Source organism: Mastomys coucha, unplaced genomic scaffold (genome assembly GCF_008632895.1).
Source record: "Mastomys coucha isolate ucsf_1 unplaced genomic scaffold, UCSF_Mcou_1 pScaffold21, whole genome shotgun sequence".
Classification (NCBI taxonomy): domain Eukaryota; kingdom Metazoa; phylum Chordata; class Mammalia; order Rodentia; family Muridae; genus Mastomys; species Mastomys coucha.
The window spans coordinates 173,835,261-173,846,207 of record NW_022196904.1 but is presented as its reverse complement, the minus strand read 5'-3'; the positions used below and the strand labels follow the sequence as shown (position 1 = coordinate 173,846,207).

Sequence of the window (10,947 nt, the reverse complement as noted above, 5' to 3'; positions counted from 1 at the left end):
CACTCCTCTCCTGAACATTGGGATGTTCCCTTGGGAGCTCCTTTAAAGGGAATCTTATCAAGTAGTAATCTTTTGTGTCTCACAGGTGTTTAATATTTGAAGTACCTATAGTTTTTGAATAAGTAAATGTAGTGTAAGAATTGAGCAAACAGGGACACGTCATAAAAATACCAAGGAGCTAGGAATGTCCATTAAGCCTAAAGACAGAGAGTTTCAGAAGAGTTTACTTATCAAACATCCATCCCCAAGAAATATCCTAATTGCGGGGAGTAATGCCTGGTTCCAGGAAATGTCCCCAGGAGGGGGTGGATCTCCCCCACCCCCCATGCACAACAGGTATCTCCTCCTCTCCTGGAGGACAAAGGTCAGTGGAAACAAAGAACAATAAGAAAGATAACCAACCCATGTTATAAATTGTAAAACTCTGTTCTGAAAAGGTATAAAGAATATGGGCTTTCCTCTCTCGTGGTCGCCTTTGCCTGTATGCGAGATGACCCCAGCATACTGGATTAATAAAAACCTCTTGCTAATTGCATCGATCTCCATCTCTGCGTCTTCATGAGTGGGATATCCACCCTGAATTTAACAGTAGTATCTTCTCTTTTTAAGAATTATGCATTTTATTTATATGAGTACACTGTAGCTGTCTTCAGACACACCAGAAGAGGGCATCAGATCCCGTTACAGATAGTTGTGAGCCACCATGTGGTTGTTGGGAATTGAACTCAGGACCTCTGGAAGAGCAGTCAGTTCTCTTAACCACTGAGCCATCTCTCTAGCCCAGAAGACCTAATTTTTTAAAAGGCACTTTGTGTTTACAGTATGGGAAACAAATCAAAAAGGACCAATCGCCATTGTAGCGACAGTTGGCAAAGCTGCAAATAGCAGTTCCACCTGCCCATCCAGTTCCACCTGCCCATCCAGTTCCACCTGCCCATCCAGTTCCACCTGCCCATCCAGTTCCACCTGCCCATGCAGTTCCACCTGCCCATCCAGTTCCACCTGCCCATGCAGTTCCACCTGCCCATCCAGTTCCACCTGCCCATCCAGTTCCACCTGCCCATCCAGGTACCTCAGTTGCCCTTCCCTGACTGAAAAGGAAAATTCCTCCAGGGCAGTCCTGGGTCCACTGCTGAACACCCCAGCTAGCATCGGGTACCTTCCTTGTCACTCTGAGAGAGGGATCGTGTCATTCCCACCTTATGGCTTTGAACACTGGGTCTCGGGCATACACTGGGATAGGCAGCCTGTCCAAGGAGATGTGATTGGCAGGTGGTAACCCTGGACTCAGAAGTCAGTTCTGAGTGGGTGAGAAGCCCAGGGCTGGGAACAGTTACCATGCCTCACTGGGCATTGCTGCTTTAAGTCAGTCAGGATCATCTGCAGGGGTAGAGGAATTTTAATCCAGCAACATGGCTGCTCTGGCCAGGACTCACACCCAAAAACCTATGTCTATATGATCTGGCTGGAGTGTAGACATGCCCTAGCACACACCTTGAATCCAGAACAACGGAAGTAAGGTTAGTTTGTAGAGGGAAGCAGCCATGTTTGAAAGTGATGTCCAGCATTCAAAAATATTGCCACCATCCTGGGTGATGTTCCAAGAATGTGAACCTGTGGTGCTCATTCTGTCTCAAGTTTCTCATCCTCACTGGGAGAGAGTCTCAAGGCTAAAACTATTGCATCTTTCATGGAGGCTTGAACTCATAAACTTGGACCATTCCCCAACAATTCTGTGGCTGAAGCAATACCTCAACTCCTTAGCCTCCCTCCAGCACCAAGCCTGCAGACCCATGAGAATTGTGCTCACACAGCAAAATGAGCCCAGTTCCCAGCTGACTCTGTTCAGTTTTTCTGTTGTCTGGGCTTTACCAGAGACGTCGCCCATGGCAGTTATCACAGAGTGCTGCTTGAAGCTGATCTCAGGCCCAGCTGGGATAGAAGCTGACATGGTGATGCTGAAGCAGGAAAGATCAAAAGACAAGGGCACAGTGACCCAGAGCAGGTCTGCAGCAGGGCTCTGAAGTCACACACCAGGTGGGGACAGGAAATTAAATCTACAAACACTAGTGACCTATGCATGGCTTCTCTATGTTTCTGTCTCTGCCTCTGACTCTCTCTCCTTTTTCTTGCTGGTCTATTTCTTTTTAGTCTTAAAATGATTACAGACTCAAATGAAGCAGGAAAGGTAAGACAGAAGTACCCCCTTTGAATCCTGGTCCAGAGCACAACCAGAGATAACTAACCAACCAGAGATAATTGGGGAGCATTCCTTACACAACGTAGATACAGGAGGTGGTTCAGTAATCATGACAGCACCAACGTCCAGACCATACCAGATCTCTGGGCACAGAAATGAGCATCTCAGTACACAGTGCACAAGATCTACCCCCCAGCAAGGGTGTATATCCCCCCTCCTTTCACACACACACACACACACACACACACACATCAGAAGATGAAGGCTTAAGATGGGCATGTTTCTTGGCCATATCCCATAGGTAGCAAGTGTCAGAGGACTCAGGCCAAGGTCACACTGAGGTCTGTGTCAAGCAGCCAAGTATACTGTGGGTAAGGAGACCCTTCAGTTTGTTAGTGTCCAATACAAAGCAACATTCTCTTGTCTAGTTTCACCAATGAATTTGGAGGCCCTCCTGATTCTTGGTGATGAACCTTTAGTCAGAAAAGTAGGTTGTAGGTGATAATAGAACAAAATTAATCAAGAAGCCTCAGCCTCGAGCGCTGACACCGAACAAGAGAATGCATTTGTAAGAACAAGACCGAGCAAGAATGCTCTCTCTGAGATAACCAAAAGGGGTCACTCAAGAAGGATGAACTGGAACCCTCACAGAAGGATGGGCACAGGAGCCAAGCAGCACCAAGGTCAGGAGAACATTGCTAAAAAAACAGCGCATCCAGACCTCTGAGAATGTGTGCAGAAGACAAAGGCCCAGGAATGCTGGAACCAACATCAGGAAAGAACCGTTGGCAACATGGATGATGTAAGCCTCATCTCCTCCCAACTCCATGGTGATGCTGATGAAGCTTAGACTCCCGGGTGCCCGGATTGATCCCGTCTCCAACCACTCTGCCTTTCCATTTGAGGAGAAGTTCACCACAGAGACATCAGAGTGGATGCTGTGCCTCACACCTACTAACTGTGCGGCCCACTCAGAAAGGACGGTGAGCCGAGCGCCCTCCTGTATCAGATCTCACGACGTCCTTCCAAACAGTGGAAACTGGGATTTGTTTTAACTCATGTGAACTTCTGGATGCATTCCTCTCTAACCAGGCTGTTGTAAGCTTCAGTCCTTAGCTCACATAGCCACCATGAAACTCTGTTTTCTGACTCGTAAACTGCGCAGGCTCATTGCCACCCGGGCCTCCTGTAGTCTGTCCCTGCTGAGGGAACTCCCCCAAGGAAGTTGAGCCAGGACCTCAGCTTTCTAAAAGCACAGCTTTGTCACATCTCAACAATTTCTTTCTCATCCACTTAGAAAATCACTCCAGAACACAGGTTGGATGAATACACTACTGTGTGTTTCCTCCTTTTTCTCTCCTTTTCCTTTTCTTCACACAGTGATTCCTTTACCTTAGAAGTCAACCAGGGCTGGAGAGGCGGCTCTGTGATGATGTACATGCAGTGTATTCCCAGGGGACCTGGGTTTGGCTCCCAGCACCCACATCAGGTAACTCACAACCATGTGCATTTCCATTTCAAGAGCTCCAACCCCTCTGGCATCCTCTGTCAGCACTTGCATATATCCTCACACAGGCATACACATACACAAAATAAAAAATAAAAAGTAACCTGCCCCTGGAAGCATTGTAGGTGTGGCTGCTGTGTCACACGTGTGTCAGTAGATGGCAGAGAGGAGAGGCTACATCTACACTCAGTGTTCTGACCTAGGAACATCTGAGTTGATTAGTGGCCTAACATTCCCTGAAAAAAATGGGAGAAAATGAGGTCACCAGTCTGGTGCCAGGGGCCTGGAGAGGGAGCTAGCCTGAGATGGCCACCAGGCTGGTGTCCGGCAGGCCTGGAAGAACTTCCAGGATGGGAATCAAGCCAGAGACTAGAAGAACCCCACCTTGGATCCTTGGTCAGGTAGGAGTGAGCCTGAGATAGAGGACCCTCTCAAGGGACTACTGGGTGAGCCAGGTAAGGAGTGAGCCTGAGATAACCACCAGTCTGGCACTGTGCATGCCTAGGGGTTGGGGTGGGGCAGAATGACCCCTGCCTGAAATGGCCCCTGCCTGGTGCCATAATGCATGAATAGGGCTTTGTACTTCTGAGACAACCCAGACATTCGGAGACCCTGGGTACCACGAAGAGGAGCAAGTAAGTGGTAGAGAGATGGAAGAGAAAGAGAAACAGAAGGACGTGGCACAATGAAGAGAGGCAGAATTGGAGACTGGAGGAACAGCCTGATAAGATTATCTGATGATGCCACGTGGGCCCATGGTGGAGTCCTGGCCTGTGCTGCCACCTGGGACCACACCTTTGTCCATGGCCCTACAGCAGCAAGGGTCTGTTACCACCAAAGCCCAGGTGGACATCCCCTGGTCTGGGCTGCCACCTGTCCAAGGAGATGCTGATGTCTAAGAGCTCTGCAGAACTGACCCCACCCTTCACCTGGGCATTGTGGTAAAGCTGACCTGGGGCATGAGAGCTGGCCCTACCAGCAGCTGCAAGGTGGCACAGTTGAGAGGGAGATAGCCCTACCCTCACCCTCACACACACCTGTGAAAGGCAGGAGACCTGGCCCTGGGGTAATGAGAGCAGGAGAGCTGGCCCTGCCCCTCATCAGCTACAGCACCCAGGAGAGTGGACCCTGCACCTTGCCTGGGCAGCACAGTGGAGCTGACCCTGGTGGTAGGGGGCGGGGTGAGTGAGCTAGCCCCAAGAGTGTGGGTGTCCCTCACTGGCTACAACACTGCGAAGAGCAGACCCTGCACCTCCCCAGGGGCAGCAGGATAGAGCTGGCCTTGGATGTGAGGTGGCTGGTGAGCTGGTCCTAAGGATATGAGACCAGGAGAGCCAGCAGGCTGACCAGCTCAGGTACCTCTCTCAGGCCCAGACCCAGGGCTTTGAACTGGTCCACCCCAACATCTACCCCATTGATGAACTGCTGGAGTGCATGAAGAGGATCTCCATGGCACAGGGCAACTGCAGGACTTCTGAGAAGACTTCTGGGGGTAGGGGTGGGGTCCAGTATTGATAGAGTAGCAGAAACCAGAGGGCCCCATACCAGACCAAGGAGTCATTGTAATGAATATTTGTAAGTAAAAGAAGTGTGGACAAAAGGGTGTACTGTGGGACACACTGTGACACTATGGCTTCCACAATGAGATTTTATTTTTCCTGTTGGGGCGGGAAGGGGTGGGTTAGGGGTAGAGGTTGCAAGGGTGGAGGGCAGGTACAAGGGGAGGGGGGATGAGAGGAACTGGGAGGCATGGTGTGAAAATCACAAAAAGCCAATAAAAAAGTTAAAAAAAAATTAAAAAAGAAATAAACTCTAGCACATCAAATTTGACCACACTGTGCCTTTAAGAACAAGGTCCTGTTATTCCCCCTGCAAGATAAAATCTTTAGTGTTTTGTTTTGTTTGAAAGTTAAATGCAAAGGCGTTGGAGACCCTGGTGAGCTAACTGTAGCCAGGATCTCTGTTGTGGCCAGTCATGTTGGCAAATGTAACTAAGGTGGTGGGTCAAGATGGCTGTTGTTCAATAGGTTGGGGCTCTGTGGGGTGGCTTGATATAGCCATGGGTGTGCTACAATTATATGAACATTTCTTGATTCGTTTCTGATGGCAGCAACATTTTATAGCTACATTCTAATCACATTTTCTACTCTTTCTTCCACTGCCTTGGCAGGGCAGAGAGATGCTGAAGAGTCCCTCTCAGCACAGAGCACACATGCTGGACTCCTGATGGACAGCAGCTCACACACTTGGAAACTTTCCCTCTCTCAGTCTAGAGAATATGGGATCTCTGAGGTCAGGATGCTGGAAGTGTCTGTGTCGGCCCAACCTGCTGAGCCCCAGGAGAGCCATATGTCAACAACAAGAAAAATGCATAGTTCTTGCTCTGGGTTGTAGTCCAGATGTACACTCATGGAGGAGGCCTCACGCTGCGAGGTGCCGAGGCCAATGGTCAGAGCAGCTGCTCATCAGAAACAAGGCCTGTAATTTGGCACCAAGGAGGGACCTTCTCCCGCAGCTTGTCTGGAATTGACATTGCTGCTTAGGATGTTTTGAAATAAGCTGTAAGTCTCTGCTGTGTCTGATCTGGGTAACTGACCACACGAGCTCCTCTATGGGGCTTTTGAGGCTGCCCTCACCTCCACAGTGGCTCAGGGTGTGAATTATAGCCCCGGGGGAACCCATCCGTCCTTGGAATTTGCACATGGACATTTCACCTACATCTGTGATCCCAAGAGGGTGGGCACTTTAATCTTTAACAGGCCAGTGATTCTCTTAGCTTTCATGTTCCCCTGCGAGTGCATGGCCTATAAGTGAACATTAGAGACCTGGGAGAGGTTGGTGTTGGTAGGAGATGACCAACTGCTACCAACCCCCAAAGTAACTCAAATTGGACACCCAGAAGAGGTGGTTTTGATTTGAGAGGGCTTTTGTTTTACAAGGGGTCACACCAAGATGTTGACTCAAGATGACCTGTGTCTCTCTTTACAGCTGAAGTTTTTTCTAAATTTCTCTCTTGATCTCCATCTTTGTAATGAGTATGGTGGTCCATCTATATTTTGCCAATGGCACTTATGTTTATAAGCAAAAACCAAAACCAAAACAACAACAACAACAAAATAAGTGCAAGAGCCCTGAGCCAGAATGCAGCAGAATGGCCATGAAGAAATTCCACTTCAAGGGAATAGGAGACTGCATACTAGAGCAGATTATGGATGTCTTCCATTGGCTTCTTCGAATCTGTGTAGACACGTGCTCGCACAACATGTGTGCACAACATGCACATACAGCATGCACACACAACATGCATATACAACATGCACACACATACACTATATAATTACCCTTCAACCCTGACTCCCACACAGAAGAGGTGAGACAGATTTGTGGAATTTGGAATTTCTTCTTTTGGAATAATGCCTTTGTTTTGAAAACTTTTCCCTTGAGGGTGTGGCTTAGTCTGTTTGGAATACAAAGTATTGGAGCAGGGTGAGCAGACATTTACTTTCGCAGAGTTCTGGAGGCTGGAGGTGGAAGAGTCACAAACAAATAGGTGCCAATTCCTACTCTGGTGTGAATAAGAACACGAGTGCCCAGCTCAGAGTGAAGCAAGCCACAGCCTTCCTAGCACTGAAGAGAATCCTGGCTGGAGGCTGGACTGAAGAGCTGGGAACTTGACCAGGCGATGGGTCTGGTGAGGACATAGGTGTGGCCTGAGGAGATAAGGGCCTGGGCAGCTCTGGAATGAGAGTGGACCATGTCAGAAGCCTGTGTGGGTTCAGAGGAAGCCTTGGCCTGGCAATGGAGGGATCCTTGAGGAAGAAAATGGTAGAAATCCCAAACTTTCCCTTCATTTCTCTTGTCCCCTCCCTCTTTCCCATTCCCTCTCTCCCCTTTCCTCCTCTCTATCATTATTTTAAGCTTTGCCTCCAGAACCCCATAGGCTAAGATGGATAGAAGACTCGGGCCATCTGACCCTTCATCTGCCATGATAGCTCTTCAGTTGTCACAAATCTGTCTCACCTCTTCTGTGTGGGAGTCAGGGTTGATGAGTAATTATATAGTGTATGTGTGTGCATGTTGTGTGTGCATGCTGTATGTGCATGTTGTGCACACATGTTGTGCGAGCACGTGTCTACACAGATTCGAAGAAGCCAATGGAAGACATCCATATTCTGCTCTAGTACGCAGTCTCCTATTCCCTTGAAGTGGAATTTCTAATAGGACCTGGAAGTAGATTGGCACCCAGTAAATCTCTGTAATCCTCCTGTCTTCACCCCCAAGAGTTCTGGGGTTACAGACTCACACAAACCACTCCCAGCTTCTTACATGAGTGCTAGAAACTTGAACCCGTGTCCTCTACATAAGCACTCTTCCCCACTGAGTGATCTCCCAGCCCCTGGCCCACCTCATCTCACTGACACTTCCTTGTGGCCCCTGCTTCTGCATTCTGGAGTAACACACATGAAGCCAGCCTCTTAAAATACCTTAAGAACAAATCTTGCCCTACTAAGGATCTGAGATCCCTTACCTGATGTCCCTACCATGGTTCGATCTTCCAGATAAACTGGTCACTTCCTACAATATATCTTATTTCCAATATAAAACTCTTAAATATCCTTGTCAGTCAGAATGAAGCCCACATTAACTGTCACAACACTGCTCCTGTCCAAGCAGTGACACTGTCCTTCAAACTCCCATGAACTACTTAATAAACAAATGTTAGTGCCAAGTCGACTTATATAGCATAAAAACCACAGCCGAGTCACAAGGATAGATAGAGTTCCTGTTCGCATAGATAGGGCTATAGTCCAAAGGGAGAATCGAGTACTGAACAGGCTGGCAAATAAGGAGGTAGGGGAGGGAATGGCATAAAATAACAGCATTTTTTCACAACCAAACAACAGTTCTGAATTCTAAAGAGCACTTATGTTGAGTGAGACAATTTCTAATTATGGGTCTAATAATCTTGTATCTGTATATAGTTTTAAGAACAGGTTTCACAGGGCTTGGTGTGCTCTGATCCATTCGACAACCTTGTTAGGTAAAATAGGATGGGCAATATTTAGATAATTAAACCCATTTTGCAAATGAGGAAACTGAGACTTATTGTAGTAGTAACACAGCCAGGGAGCTTGCGGGATTCACAGCCCTCTAACACGGCTGTTCTGTTCATGGTGCCTGCCTACACAAATGAACATTAACGAGATTGCTGGTAGCGTCGGCTTGTTTCCCAAGCCAGCCCTAGCTAGGTCGTTAGCAGTATTGTCTGCAGTTTCTAACATATGTCTGCATCCGCAGATTTATGCGGTGCCTATGGTGGTTTGGAAAACGCATCTAGCACTCATCGTCAGCCTTGGAAATCAGCCCCTGCTCCTGGGAAGCAGGAACAGGCTGGCCAGCATCAGGAGACACCACTGAATGGCGAGGCTGGTTTCCCCATCAGGAAGTACTGGGGAGACATCTGGGAGATCAAGTGACCCCCACAGTTAATAGCCACGGTTTCACAGAGATGACATGGTCAGGCACAGGCAGGGGGCCCCGGCAATGGGGTCACAGGGCACAGCTGTGGGGAAGCAACCACACTGGGCCAGTGGGTCACAGGAGGGTTGGGGGATGAGCAGAATTAAGCTCCCAGCAGTGTAGATGGTGGTGTTTGGAAGGATGCTAAATGAGGTGTGTAGGGGGTGAGCCCCCAACTCTGTGACTGAGCAATAACACAGATGTTCTGCCCTCACTGGCTTCCTTGGCCCTTAGCTTTTCTCAGTCCTGAAGGGACAGGTAAGGAAAAAGCACACCCATCCTCCTTAGAGATCTCACTACTCACCCATTTAGACACCTCCATGAAGAACAGGCTCCATTCAGTCTCCAGTTAGGTTTCCGGTCATCTACTCTGCAGTGTCTGCCCGTCATACACAGATGTGGATCTATGTGGCAATCCCTCATGTCCTCGAGTACTGTCCAGTTAACCTAGACCAAGAGCAACCAGAAAAGCTCTGTGGCCGCCCTTGAGGTGTCTCGGGGTTCTGTGAAACTCTTCGGATAACAGGGCAGAGTAACAGGAACTACACATGTAAACCCAGGGGGGAAAAAAGAAACTTCCCAAGGGAGAGGGAGTAGGACTTTCTCATTGCTGTCACAGCTGACAAGGCAACATACAGGTTTATGCTGACACAGTTCAAGTGTGGTATGAAAGTCATGGTGACCGGCGCATGAGGCAGTTGGTCACACTGCCTCCATGGACAGGAAACAGAGAGAAATGCTAGAGCTCAGCTCACCTAGGTTGATTCAGTACAGAATCCCAGCCTGTGGAGCGGTGCCTCCCACATCTAGGGTGGATCTACCTATCTCAGTTAACCCAGCTAGAAACCCTCAGAGGTTCTCCTCAGTGACTCCATCTCTGCTCAGGCTGATGGTCAGTATCAGCCATCACAAGGACCATGGTGTACTCCATAAGAGAGCTAAGGCGTCCATCCTTCCCACCTCACCGTGCAGAAGGTCATTCCTCTCTTAAACAGCTGGAGCACGCAGCAGAGACTCAAGTGAGCTGAGCCGAGGAAGCATCGCTACGAAGGCCTGGAGGGCGACAAGAGAGTGTCTGCCATGTATTCCATTGTTAGTGACAGATGCCAATCACTGCAGTAACCAGGGTGGCTGTCACTCAAGTAGTCCATGGAATGAAAGCAAAGCGCAAAACAGAAAAAACAAACAAAGCCAAACACGCACACTGGGGCAGTCAATTTAGATAACCTTTGGTCTGGGGGATGGCATGTGACTTGTTCTTTAGTCACGTGTGACTTTAGCTAGCCCTCTGTGATGGCTGCTCTTGGCTGGTGAAAACACACCCTAAATCTGGGCCATGCCTTCTGGTGACAGCCGTCATAGAAGGACCCGGAAGAGGGAAGTTTATGCTTCTTGCCTGTTTGCTCTCTCTCTTGCTGCCACGTTCGCCTACCCTGCTACTAAAGCATTCCTTCGAGGGAATTAGAACCTACTTTTTCAGAATTCCAGCACTGACTGGAGACTTGTAGCTTTCTAGGAATCCTCAGGAACTCTAGCACCAGATTGGAAGTGCTGAGACACCCATCATCTCATGGATGGGACAACTACCATGTTCTTGGCCTTTCTATTGGGAAACAGCTATTGATGAACTATCCACACAACAACCTGTAAGCCACCCTAATAAATCCCCCTTAAATATATATCACATATGTACTCATTTATTTATTTTCATTCATTCTGT

The 10,947-nt window shown here is 48.5% G+C and overlaps 1 non-coding gene across 1 annotated transcript; it reads left to right on the top strand.

Annotated features, from left to right (window-relative positions):
* The first annotated feature begins 3,810 nt into the window (after nt 1-3,810).
* On the top strand, nt 3,811-3,941 carry LOC116104351. The gene has a single exon (XR_004123856.1). It is a non-coding gene; the product is annotated as a small nucleolar RNA SNORA17 (small nucleolar RNA).
* Nucleotides 3,942-10,947: the final 7,006 nt, after the last annotated feature.